We start from the raw sequence: 15415 nt of genomic DNA on the forward strand, positions 1-15415 counted from the left end.
TACGCCCATTAGAGGAGCCTCCCGCAGGTGGGGGTCACAGGCTGCTGGCTGCAGGCTCCATGTGAATGGAGCATCGATCCGCATCCTGTGAGGTGATACAGGAGAGTATCGAAACAGACAGAAAACAAGGTCACGTGCTGATGGGTTGGCGGGCGTGTTGTGGCCAGAAGCTGGCCGGAGCCTCCCTGTCCATCCCCAGGAGCCGAGGTCAGCATTTGCTAATTCAGAGTTCACGGTGACTGTACAGGACACAATTACTGTGACCATTTGACCTTAGGTCTTCAAGTCAGGAAACCCTGAGGAAGGTGCCACCAGCATTAGTTATTTGGACTTTTGTTGTCAAAGGAGTTCCGAACGCTCAGGTGTCTGTAAGCATGTGAGTGCTTGGCGGAAGCTTGGCTTTTTAATTATTAGCTTTGACATCATCAGCCTCCGGTGTTGGTGGTCAGACCTGGTGATGACGGGAAGGTCATGGAAAAAGACTTATTACAAGTGGAAACTCTCTCCCCTACTGGACAGTGAGGCTCGGAAGCCTGACTCGGAGAGAAGAGAGAAAACCCTTGTACTCCGTGTTTGAGGTCAACAGTCTTTGAAAAGTGTGGTGGCTAATGGGGGTCATGTTACTTTCTGGTTAGTTTGTTTTAAAATATAAATACTGTTTTCCAGGAGAACACTGAGCGTGACACACTCTTTACCTGTAAACCAGATGGTGCCAGGTAGGCAGCCAAGTGGAGAGGCCGGCTGGCCGGCCAGCCAGCGGATTTCTCCGGTATCTGCTTGGCTTTCGTTGGTTCGATCCCATCTGAGCAGTCCACGTGAGCCGGCGCGACCCCAGCGCCTCCAGAGCCAGGTTGCCACGCCACACACTGTTTGCATAATGTCAAATGCAGGTTTCTTTGGCAACCCCGCCAGCTTAGCCGTTATTACTCAGATTTTAATGAAAAGAGGAGCGCTGTGCATGTGAAGAGAGACGTTTTAGCGACAACAACCCGTGTTATTTAAACATTTGCCTCCAAACCACTCTTGTGAGCCACTGAGCCCTTGCAAACTTCCCGTCTCCCTGGGGAATGGAAGCAACAAGCCCACAGACACGCGCCCTCCAGGGCAGCCCTAGGGTGGCCAACCCCTCTCGGAGCTGGCATCGAGCCTCCAGGACACTGGGCCATCGTTCCCAGCTCAAAGTCTTTTCCATTTTAAATGATGAAGATGGACAAATATTCCGGTGTGTGTGTGGGTGAGCGTTCTACCCCACAGAGCCTGAATCGTGGCTCTTCATGCTAAGAGCTCACGGAGCCTCTTCCCTGGACACCCGGCCGCCCTGCGCTCCGGCCCGAGAGGCGACAATGCCTGCCTGAACTCTGTCCCTGGGCGTGTGTTTTTGGAGCAGGCTGGGGTGACATTCAGCCTCTGCACTCGTTTTTATGATAATTCCAAGTAAATTGTGGTGCAATAAACTCTTCAAGCCTGTCTTTCTTGTGAAAGCCGTGAATCAATCAGCTGTGGCTTTTTTGGGGGCTTTTCAATGTATGGTGATCGTTTAGATTTGACGTGCATTGTGAGACCTGGGCTCGCCTCCTCTCTGGCCTGTCATTAATTCCAGCCTCTGCTATTCTGAAGTACAGTGAAGGATGGCTGAGAAATCATTGCCCTCTTCAGCTCCGTGGTTGCACAAAATAGCAGCGCAATAATTTTTTGTCAATGTTTTACTCTAAAAGCTTTCTACGTCAGTTTTGAAAAGGAAGCAATAAAGCCCATTCAATGGTATGAATAAAAATCCTTTGAGGGTTAGGAGCGGAGCGTCTTTTCTTCAGCTGGTAATCAAATTGGAGCTGAAATGAAATTGAGTTTTCTTATGAAAATAGCCTTTGTTGCTGGGAAGGCTGGTAATTCATAAACAATAACCTGCTCTTTTGTGTGGATAATAATATATTCATGTTCTTTCAATAGGGTAAAAGCCAGACCTAGTGCATTATGGTACAGTAGGAGCAGCAGGAGGAGCGGCGGGGGCCGGCCGGGAGGAGACGCGGCGCGCGGCCCGGCTCTCGGAAGCCTCCAGAAGCGGCCCTCCGCTCCGTTTGCTCTTCGTCTGTTGCCGCTGCGCAGCATCTGGCTCCTGTGGCCGGGCTCCAGCTGTGCCCATCGCCACCACCGCAGCCGGGAGACCCTGCCCGCCGCCCCCGACGCCCGAGCTGCTCCCAGCCGCCTCACGGCCCCACGAGGATCAGGACCGGACCAGACAGCAGCTGGACGTCCGCGCGGGAGGTAGGCGCTGGTCCCCCCGCAGGAGGGGGTGTCCTGGGGGGTGGGGGCCACGCGGGCCGGGCCTCTTCTGCTGAGCGCTGGGGCGGGACACAGAGGGTCCGGTTGTCTAAACCACAGTGGCAGCTGCTGGGTCGGGGGGTCCCAGGGGCCACAGCAGCTCTGCCCGGGATCTGGCGTGGAGGGAGCCGGGCCGGGTGTGCTGGCCACCGGGGCCGAGCTGAGGTCCACCAGGGCACGTTGTGAGCGGAGGCAGAGGGCTGACTTCTCGTGGGCAGGAGGGCCCTGCCGCTAGATCGCTGCTCACGTTGCTGTTGCCACCTGGGCAGCTGGGACTTGCGCTCTCTGTCTCAAGTTGGTGAAAAGTTCTGTTCTGGGGATTGCAGAAACGTGTGCCAGCCCCACCTTCGGTGTTTGCTGTGTTTGTGGAGAGAGCCCTGGGGCTCCCGGATCCAGACTGGTGGCGGGGGGCGCGCTGGGCCAGCCAGGGGTGGAGATGTTCCCTGGAGGTCGCTTTCTGTCCCCCTTTCCCAGGGACTGTAAGCACATCCCTTCTGATAGAACACCCTCGCTGTGCCTGGGGAATCGTCCTGGTTGCTTTTGAAGTTCCAGCGTCTGGCTCTGAGTATAGCGCCCAGGATAAACAGAGGAAGAAAGGAAAGCCCTCTGGGTGCTGAGAAGCGTCCGCATGCAGGGTGGTGCGGGCAGAGTTTGCCTGGTTGGAATCAAGTCCTTCTTCTCTCTGGGTTTTGACTGTGTGGTGGATGGTGGCAGTCTTACTCTGGGTTACCTTTATTTGGGGTGAGGATCCCGCAGAATAATGAGAATCTTTTGGTTTGCCTGCGGGCTCTGCAGACTCCATCCTGGGTTCAGAACTGGTGAAGGGAGACATCGAAATGAGACCATGGTGTGTGATTTTAAACTACTAAACTTTGAGTTTCGGGGAAACGGAATCAATAAACCCTGAGCCTGCCTCAGAGAAACGAACAAACAGAAAACAAGCAGTGTGGGGTGTCACTATCTCCGAGACAAGGCAGGGGTGTGTGCTGGGTTCAGGGCTGGCTAACAGGTATTTTTGCCTTGTTTTGGTATTTTAATGAGGAAATTGTGTGCTTAACAAAAGGAACTTTTAAAGGCTCAGTGGAAGTTGACAGTTGGGATAATATATGTCATTATCCAATTAGTTTACAGGGAGTACATTTTGGTGCTTTTCTTAACACACCTCGATGTGTTTTCAGCTCTAACAAATATTACTTTTCTTTGAAGTCTTTCGAAATGAGGATTCTAATTGTATGTATTTTATTCTGCTGCGGTTAGTGTACTGTGCTTTTCAATATCAGGAGCAGCTAAGTACACTCTGATTTTTAAAATCTCTTTCACATGCATTTTGGGGGGAAAACACCAGGGTTCCTCTGGCTTTGATTATCTACTTTGTCAGAGAAACCCTGACAAGTTCCTTCTTACTTTGTCCTGCTGACAGCTGCGTCGAGTGGGGCTTTATTCTTAATGCTAAACTTAAATTGATACAAAAGAAAAGATAGCTAATTGGCAAAGAATTGGCTTTTGACTTCATGCAAAGGGAATGATAAGGAAAAACTCATGGAGTATTTCCACTGTGGGAGACATGGTGAAGAAAGAGATTTTATTCATGATGGAAACTATTGATCACGTATCACAGCACATTTTCAGCCTGAAAACTCTGACTGCCTGCGTTTTAACTATTTGGTGGCCTTGATGGAAAGTTCTCTGCGATTCCTGTTGTAACCCGTGGCTTTGCTCCCTCCACCTGAGAGGCGCCCACTGAGAGCCGGGAGGAGTGAGGGGTGTCTGACGTGGGGCAGGGGCCTGGCCACCCAGCGGGCGGGCACCTGGACCCTGGCCTTGAGCCTGGTTTCTCTCCAGTTACTTAAAAATGAGAAAAGTGAGTGGTCTGTCTCGCCCGCCGCCTCTGCGGCCACTGCCTTTCCTCCGCGCCCCTCTAGGGACACCGTCAGGCCTGCGGGTCACAGGGGACGCCCCCGGGCATGGCTGGCACCCAGCCCCTCCCCTGCCTGGGGCACCGAAATGGAGCCTGATGGATCTTTGGCCCGAGAGGGCCTTTGGCAGGAAGTGGAGACCAGGTGTCCCAGGAAGGGTGGGCGCCAGGCATCCTCTGGGCCCCCTAAGACGCAGCAGGGTGAAGGTGCCCTCCCCCCACCCCCAGATAGGGTCACCAGGGTCAGGCCGCTCTGGGCTCTGGCTTCGCCTTGGGCTACAGAGTCACCTGCCCCGTGACCCTGGGGCAGCCTTGAGCCCCAGGCTGAGTGCCTTTCACTTCTTTCTGAGGACTGGGGCCTTCGGGTTGGGGTCTGAGCGGCTGAGGGGTGCGGGGGGCTTGCCGAAACCCTGCTTGTGGAGCTCGTGCAGGTCAGGCCCCACACCCGTCCCCAGTGGCGGCAGGGGTCCAGCTGGAGACCCGCCAGCTCCTCCCCGGGAGCCGCTCCAGCACCTGCATCACGCCTCCATCCTGCCTTGCATGGTGACGTGGAGTCTTCCGTCTCCCATCGGAAGAACCACCAGGGTCAAGTGTCCATCTCAGCCTCAAGGGCCCGCCTCGCTGGGCCTGCCTTCTCACCAGCTTCCTTGGTTTCCATGGAGACAGGGAGGCTGGCACCCCACCCCCATGGGAGCTCACCCGGAACCCAGGTGGCCGCTCACCTTGGATGACCTCGTGTCACTCTGGGCAGATGGCTAGGTTCTGGGCTGGGAGACCCCACGGCCTGGTCCCATCACGTGGTTTCTGCCGGCGTAAGATGAGCCAGTTTCCTCTGATGGTGTTTTGAAAACTGTAAGTTGAATATGAAGGTGGAGAAGGGGGAATGAAGGAGGGGGGATGTCCACTGGGGAAGGGTCAGTGTCCCGCATGACTGTCTTGTCAGCACACGTGACCTAACGCAGGCGATGGCTTCTGTAAGCGAGGAGGCAAACAGCCCGCATTTACAGGGAGGCGAATGTCGGTGGGGGCCTCCCATCAACACCACGTCAGCCTTTTAATTCTGGACTGTCAAGTGGCTTGCGGTCACCTCGGCCATACTAGGCTTTCCCCAAGGCAAAGAAGTGTATATTCATCTGTAATAGGGATGTTTGAATGTATATTTTTTATTTTTCAGGGAATCAGAATGTAGATGCAGACAAATGAGCTTTGATCATTAGAAAACGAGGCGAGTAAAAGTTGGCTTAAAAAACAGGCACTTTTTTTCAGTGCTGGCAGCCAGCGTCAGCTGTTTCAGAGGCCATCAAGCAGACAATTATCTGTCAAGAATTGCACCCTGAGGGTTTCTTTCTTTCTTTTTTTTTCTGTTTTAATCTGTGCTACACAACCTTCCTCTCTCTAGAACACTGGGTGAAATGCTTTTCTGTCTCTGTATGCAACCACCTTTCCAAGCTCACTGGTCTGGGATGAGGCCGTCATGACTTGGGACATCCCCTTCGTCTTCCGCTGTGGAAAATGAAGAGATTGTGTGCAGATGGTTGTTTCTTGTTCATGGCAGGCATGCAGTGTTTTCAGATGCTACTTATACTGTATCCTTACCTCGAGCACACATCTCAAAAACCTAATGCCTAAATCTTCCTCCAGCTAGTTCTGAAAAACTTCGTAGTACTGAAAGATAAACCTGAAAGCGTGCAATTTTCTATTTGACCTCGGTGTTAGTTTTCCCTTAGTGTATATTATCCAGAAGGCCATCTGTCAGGTATCTGAGATGTTTTATCTTGACAGTGAAGAATTGTCTCTAGCATTCTTTGGAAAGTGTTGGATAAATTCTCAAAATATCATTTTTCTTCGTTTTGAAAAATTAAAATATAATGTAAAATATAATAACCTAGACAGTATATTAAAAAGCAGAGACATTAGTTTGCCCACAAAGGTCCATATAGTCAAAGCTATGGTTTTTCCAGTAGTCAAGTACGGATGTGAGAGTTGGACCATCAAGAAGGCTGAGCACTGAAGAACTGATGGCTTTGAATTATGGTGCTGGAGAAGACTCTTGAGAGTCCCTTGGACTGCAAGGAGATCCAACCAGTCAATCCTAAAGGAAATCAGTTCTGAGTGTTCATTGGAAGGACTGATGCTGAAGCTCTAATCCTTTGGCCACCTGATGGGAAGAGCCAACTCATTGGAAAAGACCCCAGTGCTGGGAAAGATTGAGGGCAAGAGGAAAAGGGGGTCACAGAAGATGAGATGGTTGATAGCATCATTGACTCACCGGACATGAATTTGAGCAAACTCCAGGAGAGAGTGGAGGACAGAGGAGCCTGGTGTGTTGCATTTTATGGTGTCGAAACAGTCAGACACAGCTTAGCAACTGAACAACAACAATAAAACATAAAAAGAAATAATTATCACCTCAAAACTCCTGGCCCTAGGAGAAAGCATTCAGTTAGGGGGGCCCTAGCATTCTAGAAGCGTCCTGTGTGTGTCTCCAACACAGAGAACATGTCTTTCCCACACTGTGGTTTTGACGTCCTTTAGACGATGCTTGAGGACTTTTGAGTTTGCTTATTTCTGGAGATAACAATTGCACTTATTAGAGTTAGTTTTAACTCTTTTCTCAGTATTACTTTATAATGAAGTTATCTTCAATCTTAAAGAAAATGTATAAGGTGTGTTTCATAACGTGGATTGTCTATACAGTCGGTCTTAAATAACTGTAGTCTAGTTCTGCTGGACAGTGGTTTTGCTGTTATTCTCGGGTTTAAAGCGCAGATTTTGAAGACGTAACTTTACAGGAAAAGGAACTGAGGGAGGCCTGGCCGTGGCCCTATCACATCTCTGGGTGTCAAGTGAAGACCGTGCGTCGGGCGGTTACCCCAGGTCATGCTCATGCTTAGAAATGGATGATTACCTTTGCATAAACACATCTGCTCTTCCCCCTCTTGGATTTGTGGATTATTTGAATCCACCCACCACTGCCATTCCTGATCCTGGCTACTTTTCTGGGCCTTATATCCTTCAGCTGAAAATAAAGGGGTTCCTTGTTCCTGGGGTCATTTAAATCCTTACATCCTTTTTTTCTGGGGTTCCCTTGTGGCTCAGAAGTAAAGACCCTGTCTGTCAATGCAAGAGATAAGGGTTCGATCCCTGGGTCGGGAAGATCTCCTGGAGAAGGGAATGGCGTCCCACTCCAGTATTCTTGCCTGGAGAATCCCATGGACAGAGGAGCCTGGCGGGCTATAGTCCACAGGGTCATAAAGTGCTGGATGCGACTGAGTGACTAAGCCGCCTCCACCATCCTTGATTCCCAGGGCTGAGCACCCACCGAGCATACAGCTAGGCCCCGGAGCACGCAGGGCTGGCTCCCCACTCCTAGTATTTACGGGGCCAGAGTGAGAGAGCCAGGGCAGCCCCCAGGCCCGAGTCTCGGTGTGTCAGCTATAAATCAAGCCACCAAATGTGGGTCCTGCCTTCTCCTTGAGAAAACGGTCTAAGGATCACTGAAGGCCTGGTTTGCACGTAGAAGTCTCACCTTCGGGGGCCTGGCAAGGGACCTGGTGGGTTCAGATAAGTTGGCTCCAGAGCCACGGCTGTGCACCCCACTCCTGCCCCATGAACCCACCAGTCCACACCCCACAAGTCACTGCCGCTCCCTCCTGGGGAAGGCCGGTCAGGGAAGCGGCCCACGCAGGCCCAGGCTGGGGCTGGCGTCCCTCAGCATGCAGGACCCCGAGGTCTTAGCCCCTGGTGGGGGGGTGTGGGCCGATCCAGTGGGCATGTCCCCTGGTGACCGTCCACTGGGGTGGGACTGCCTGGGGGGCGGCTCGGGCAAGGACCTGTGAGGTGTAAGGGCTCAGGCAGGCGCCCTCCAGACCTGGTCCAAGGACGGAGGACTCAGTGGCCTCGTTGTGCCGTTCTCAGAACACTGGTCGGGGTGTGGAGGCTGCATCTCTGTGGGCCATCGCAGCCCAAATATTAGGATGTGTCAATATTTACTCAACTCCTGGCAAGTACTGCCATCAGTGAGGGCTATTGCTCTTTATAATGGAGTTTAATTCAAGTTAGTCAACAACTGGACTTCGCTGAACCTTAATGGGGCTTCCCAGGTGGCGCTCATAGTAAAGAACTCGCCTGCCAATGCAGGACACACAAGAGAAGTGGGTTCCATCCCTGGGTTGCGAAGATCCCCTGGAGGAGGGCATAGCAAGCCACTCCAGCATTCTTGCCTGGAGAGTCCCAAGGACAGAGGAGCCTGGGCAGGCTACAGGCCATAGGGTCACAGAGTCAGACACAACTGCAGCAACTTAGCATGCACGAACTTTAATTAAAACTGGAATTTAGGCCCAGTCTGCCTCAGAGGGTGGACGTACCTTCAGGGGGAGGCGGGATGACAAAGGTGAGGCTCAGGGGTCCCCCTGCCTGGATACAGCAGGCATTGGCCACCCTTGCCTCCTCAAGCCTGGCTCTCCCCGTCTGGGACGATTGAACAGTGAGACCCACCCGCTCGGGCCGTCCTGAGGACACAATGAGCCACACTCCTGGTGCTTGGAGTTCCCGGAGCACATGAAGAGCTCTCAGTCCACGTTACTCACTGCTGCAGCCCGGCTTCTCTCGTGAACTTCCTTAGTTTTAGCACCTCTGATTTGGTGGGTCATGGTGATCAATCTGATCGACTCTTCAATAATTAGGGAGTTATCTGCGATTTGCTGACTTTCTGAGGAGGGAGGAATATCTGGGTTAATTACTGAGAACAATCCATCTCCTAGAATCCTTCTGGAGATACTCAGGAAGGAGGAAACACATCGAGTCTGCTGCGGTTGATGTTGGTCAAATCTCTCAGACTAAGACGTGGGACGCGCAGCAGCATCTTGAAGCTATAAAGCCTCATAATCACCCCCAGAACACTGGATGTTCAGAAAGACACAAATTGCTGCATTTTGAAAGGGACAAAACATTTTGTCTGGTATTCTGGGCACAAACAGTCTTTACAAAAAGAAGATAATTGACTTGAAATCTCTCACTCTTCCCTTGGAAGAAGATCAGCTCTACTCAGGATCCAGCATCAAATCCAAACCAAATGTTTTCTCACAACTACCGTCTTTCCCGTTACATGTGCAGAACGCCTCTCGTCCTAATCCGCCTCCGGACGCGTGACGCCCAGGCCGGACCCAAGGGCAGCCCCAGGCCGTCAGCTTCCTTGGGGCGCTGTGCCGCGCGCGGCCTCGGGCGGCCCCAGCCCAGGCGCTCAGCCCCTGCACGGCCGGGCCTTCGGGACGCGCGGGCCCTCCTTCTCCCTCCAGAGAGGCAGAGAGGCGCTTGTCCGGTGTGGGCTCCTGCCGCCCTGGCGTCATCAGGGATCCTGGCTCCTTCTTCCAGGGAGCCGGGTTCTGTGAGCGAGGATGCTCCAAAAAATGGTCTGTGCCGTGAGGAGGGACGGGTGCTCCCTGACGAGCACCCGAGGAAGGGGGGTGGCGCCACCTTGTGAATTTGGGGCAGGACTCCGCTGCCTAGGACGCTGGCCAGGCTACGGGGAGGGGTCCTCACGGGGTGGGGGCGTGTCCTCATGAGTGGGGGCGGGTCTTCACGGGGTGGGGGCGGGTCCTCAGGAGAGGGGGCGGGGTCAGGATGGGGGCGGGTCCTCACGGGGTGGGGGCGTGTCCTCAGTAGTGGGGCGGGGTCAAGGTGGGGGCGGGTCCTCACGGGGGTGGGGGGCGGGGCCTCGGGGAGGGGGGCGCGTCCCCATGAGGTGGGGCGGGTCCTCAGGAGAGGGGGCGGGGTCAGGGTGGGGGCGTGTCCTCAGGAGTGCGGGCGGGGTCAGGGTGGGGTTGTGTCCTCAGGAGTGCAGGCGGGGTCAGGGTGGGGGCGGGGTCAGGGTGGGGGCGGGTCCTCAGTAGTGGGGCGGGGTCAAGGTGGGGGCGGGTCCTCACGGGGTGGGGGCGGGTCCTCACGGGGTGGGGGGCGCGTCCCCATGAGGTGGGGCGGGTCCTCAGGAGAGGGGGCGGGGTCAGGGTGGGGGCGTGTCCTCAGGAGTGCAGGCGGGGTCAGGGTGGGGGCGGGGTCAGGGTGGGGGCGGGTCCTCACGGGGTGGCATTCAACCTCTGGGTGTTGGGAAGGTCACCTGGAGGGCGTGGGGCCCAGTCTCCTCCTCAGCCCTCTCCCTGCCTGCCAGGTGGTCCATGGGGGCCCTGATGTGCCATGAAACCCTTTTATTGTCATATAAAATTTACCCTATAATCCTTAACTTTCAAAAGGCTACTTTGTTTATAAAGGTAATACAAGCTTGTTAATGCAAATTTTTAAATGCTCAAAAAATAATAAAAATCACCCCAAAGCAGTTGGTCTTGATATCTGATGTGATCCTTATAGTCTCTCCTTTTTTTTTTTTTTGACCTGAAATCTCTTTGCTTTCATGTGAGAAAATTAAAAAGAAACACCCAGCTCATCAGACTATGAATAAGCAGATCTTCTATCTGGATCTCTTTGGGCCTGGATTTCCTGAGAGCACAGATCTGCCCTGTGTCTGCTGCCCCTCCCTGACCTGTCCTGCTTCGAAACACGCTGACCCGTGCGGCCAGGTGTACCGACGGAGGGGCCCTCTTGACCACGCGAGCACGCTCAGTCTTGTCTGACTCTGTGACTCTATGAACTGTAGCCTGCCGGCCTCCTCTGTCTGTGGGATTCTTGGGCAAGAAGACTGGAGTGGGTTGCCATTTCCTCCTCCAGGGGATCTTCCCGACCCAGGGATGAAACCCGCGTCTTTTACATCTCCTGCACTGGCAGGCGGGTTCGTTACCACTAGCGCCACCTGGGAGGTCCATAGCCAGAGGGGAAGCATCCTTGCCCCGTGATGAGGACTGAGACTCACACCGAGAGCCTCACTCCTTCCATATGACCCGCCATGCTTGTCACGTGCAGGTTTGCGTGGCAAGTACGTCATCTTTGCAAGAACATGTGCTTTTGCCTCAGGGGGAAGTGAGGTCACAGTGAACGGATGCAAAAGCTGAAGCATGTGGCTACTGACGGTTGGAGCAGGTCACCCACTGGCCAATCCCCTGGACGTGGGCAACCAGACGCCCCCAGCCCTCGCTGGCCTTGGCAGGCGGGCTCTGCCCAGGGTTCCTGCAGTACAGTCAGGAGAGAGCACAGTGTGTCCGAGACCCCTGGTGCTGTGCCTGAAGATTGCTGAGGCCTCGGAGACCTTTAGGATGCTGGCGGCAGTGCTCCCTGCCTGTCACACCCGCTCCACGGATCCGGGCACCCCCCTTCCCCCCCACCCCCCCACGGGCTGGGCCGGGTGAGGACCCTCAAGGAGGAGGCGGGGAGCCCCAGACGGTGTGCTGATGAGGCCGCCTTGGGCCTCTGTGCATCCAGAAGGGATCAGGGCCCGGAGCTGGGGGTCAGAGCCGGTGCCCGAGCTCAGGAGAAGTGAGGGGCTGTGAGTCTTCCTGTTGTGTCTTGGTGGTGTTGCTGGCTTGTGGAATTGTAAGCTTTGTATCCATGTAACGGTCATCCTGGGTGCTGGGGGTGTCTTACCCTCTCCCTGCCCCCTCGCGGTGAGGCCCTCTGCTCCCCCTGGGGACTGTTCCCTGCATCGGGGGCACCAGTGAGGGGCCCGGCCCTGGTTGAGTGTGGCTGCCGTCCTCGTGTGCCCTTCCCAGGACATGGCTGTCCCCGGGACTCCAGCTTCATTTGGCAAAGGCTCCCTGTGATGTCCACTGATGTGTATAAAGCTCAGGATTTCTCATTGTGTCTCGAATTACGTAGCGGGGGCCCTGAGACGTGAGGAATGCCCCAGGAGGCAGGTTTTGATTTCCTTGGGGTGCAGACACAGAAGCTAGGGCTGGGGTGCTCGTGAGCTCGCTCAGGTTGACCCCGCTGCAGGACAGGAGAGCAGGATGTGGTCAGCGTGGACCTCCACTTCAAACCACGTGTCTCGAGGGGCTTTCGGTCAGTCAGCTTTGCAGCACCGTCTTTTGTTCAATGCAAATCATCACCATTAGCAACAAATTCTTAAACTGCTGCCATGAACAACAGGCTTGCGTCAATGTCTGGAAATGCCCTTCAAAAGCAGAAGCCAGCGATTAGATGGACGCCAGCGTTTGGAATGGATTGCCATCTGCCCCTGCGTTGAGCACAGCGCCCTCCTCACAGCTGGTGCTGATAACTATTTCCCGGCCTGCACTCTTGCTCATTGCTTTCCGAGGAAAGCAGTAAGCATTCAGGACATATGGGGCTAGCGATTTTAAATGGAAGAGATGAGCTGAGGGAGAAAAATGTGCTGCAGCCGTGATTGGGTGTTAGGCCTAGAAAGAGTGGGTACTAGTTTGTACTAGTGAGCGACTACACTCTGAGGGGAGTGTTATCTATTAAAGACTCCGCATCATCAAGAGTTTTCAAGGGCGTTCATTACCTTCAGCCTGCGACGTACACTTTTCACCCACGTCAGCAAGAGAATGTACAATTTTAGGCCTCGAGGACAATTCTGGGTTTTCCACGGATGGACTAACCATGAAATTCTCGAGCAACGTAAACCAGCTGAAGGCAGGATGGGTGAAACACCCCCCAGAGTCTCCATTTCCCCCAACAGCAACATAAGTTAAGGGAATACACACTGGAGCTCACTTTCTGGACATGACATAGAAATGGAAAATAAAGCAGCTGCCACCCTTTTGTAGGAAAGAGCAGATGAGAATGCTTAGGACCGGTTGAAGGAGAGACGGCCAGTTCCGCACGCACTCCTTTCCTCCTCCGTGCGTCTGGCTCTCTCTCTCGGGGGATCTTCCTGTCGGAGGTTGGTTTGACAGCTGAGGGAGTCAGAAGGCTTGAGGTGCTAAGACTTCCGAAGGCAGCAGCATGCTCGGGAGATTTTCCCATCATGCCACGTTCCTGTCCCTGCCGGCGTAAACAGTGCCGGAGGAGCCTTTCTCTGGAGGATGACGGCTGTGCGGGGGAGGAGGCGGCAGAGCCTGTGGAGCTGGGTCTGGGGGGCAGGATTCCTCCTCTGTGGGAGGTGGTCTCTGCTGCCAGTCTGGTGTGGCCTCAGAAGGGTGTGTAACAGGGATGCTGCTCTCAAGGGGTGAGCTGGGAGGTCAGGACATCTGCCAGCAGGAGCTGCCTGCAGGGCCTGAGACCCCCGGCCGACGGGCAGTGGGGAGGCCTCCCAGTGACGCCCATATGTCCTGACCCCCGAGAGCAGGGGGAGTGGTTGAGCTCGTCTCCACCCTCCCCGTCTGAAACCTGATGAGGGACAGATACAAGGGGCCCTTCTGGGAGCAAGGTGAATGAACGGATGAAAAAGCTGGGAGTGTGTTCGGCTGCTGGGCACTCTCAGGCTGGGCGTGCGGCTCCACGTGTCAGTCCTGGCGTGCCGCAGCTGACCAGAGGGGTCGGGGGCTCTGGGGGTCTGTCCCTCCAGACACGGATGGACACGAGGGGGATGCACGGGCCAGCGTGCCCCATGGCACGGCTGTGGTCCGGCGACCCCTTCTGCTCTCTGAGGCCAAAGAGCCTGCGGAGGCGATTCTGGGTGCGGGTCCACGGTGCCTGTCCTCTCACTGGGGCTCAGCACGGGGCCGTGCGGGCTCCGCTTTGTGTCCTTACGTCTCCACCTCTGAGGGAGACACATGGCCTTAGCCAGGTGAGATCCCTGGGGCACCTGCTTGTGGGGGGTCTCGGCACAGCCCTCAAGTTTCCCCAGGTGCAATCCACGACCTGGGGAGAGAACCGCGTGCCCCTCCGCCCAGGCCTGCGGCTTCGCCCATCTTTGCTTTCTGTTCAGCGTTAACTCTGGACTCGGACGTGTGCTCTTCCTGCACAGACCTTCCCATGCTTGGTAACGTCCTTCTCAGCCTGCTCGATGCCTCTGATCTCAAAAGCAGAAAAAACGCATGCAATTTTCCCCACAGGGTGCGGGAGCTGGGTGGTTAGTTCATAGAGAAACAGCAGGCTTTCTCTCCTTGATTGCCAGCAGAATGACAGGACAGGCCATTAATGGTGTTGCGTAACGATCAGGGTGGAGGCATAAAGTGGAAATCCCTCCAGACTGAGGGCTCGCACCCCGAGCCGTCCACTCTGAGTGTGGGCTCTCATCCCAGAACCAGAGCCTGCGGGATGAGAGTTCACTCAGTACTGCCGGCCGCTTGGTGCTTGCAGGAGAGCAGCCACTGTGTGCGCGTGGGTCTTTAGAGGGCTGCAGACGGGCTGGGTGATTTGGCGGCTTGGCGATACCTCGTCAGGGCTGTGGGAGGAGGAGTCATGGGAACGGTGGGATCTTGTAGGGCACGGCTTCCCTCTCTCCCGAGTGATGGCGGAACAGCCTGGGCTCCAGAGCGTCCACCGGAAGACACGTGAGTGCAGGCCCGTGGAGGAAGGACAGCGACATCATTTACCTTTTGCACTGCTCTTTACCAGCTGCTCTCTCTACACACTCACACACACATAACCACATGTGAACACACATGAACACACACACACACACACACACACTCACCTTTTCAAACCATTTAAGTTGAAATCAAGTCAAGTCCTTCCACGCCAGTGTATTTAGTAAAAACAAGACATTGTTTCACAACCAAATGGTTGAATAATCGACACTGGAAGATTTAGCCTTGACCCCTGGAATGTCATCAGTCTTATGGCTCATTCTCCAAGTGGGGTCCCTGGGCCAGCTGTAGCCACAGTGTCTCCTGGGAGCTTGTTAGAAATGCAGATTCCCAGCCCCACCGCGCCCAGACTCTCTGAGTCAGGAATCCAGGTGATGGGCAGGAAGCTTCCACAAGCCCTCAGCGGGCGTGGGGTATTCGGGCAGCAGACCTAGAGCCGCTGGTTTCGTTCCCAGACTGTCATGTGCTGCCAACTGACTCAGCAGAGTCCTTTTCGGGCGTTCGTTTCCCATCAGAGGCCGATCCTGATTGGGAATGACGCTGAGGGTCAAGTCTCGAGGGTGTCCTTCCGCCTGGAACAGCTCCTCGATGCTTCTGGTCCCTCCCGACCCTGCCGTCCTTGAAGAGGCTGGGCAGTTGCTTGGCTACGTCAGTGGTGGGTGGTGAAGAGTCTGCCTGCCAGTGCAGGAGATGGGGGTTCGATCCCTGGGCGGGGAAGACCCTGTGGAGGAGGGAATGGCAACCCACTCCAGTATTCTTGTCTGGAGAATCCCACGGACAGAGGAGCCCGGCGGGCTACAGT

The sequence above is a fragment of the Ovis aries genome, chromosome 10 (genome assembly GCF_016772045.2).
Source record: "Ovis aries strain OAR_USU_Benz2616 breed Rambouillet chromosome 10, ARS-UI_Ramb_v3.0, whole genome shotgun sequence".
NCBI lineage: Eukaryota > Metazoa > Chordata > Mammalia > Artiodactyla > Bovidae > Ovis > Ovis aries.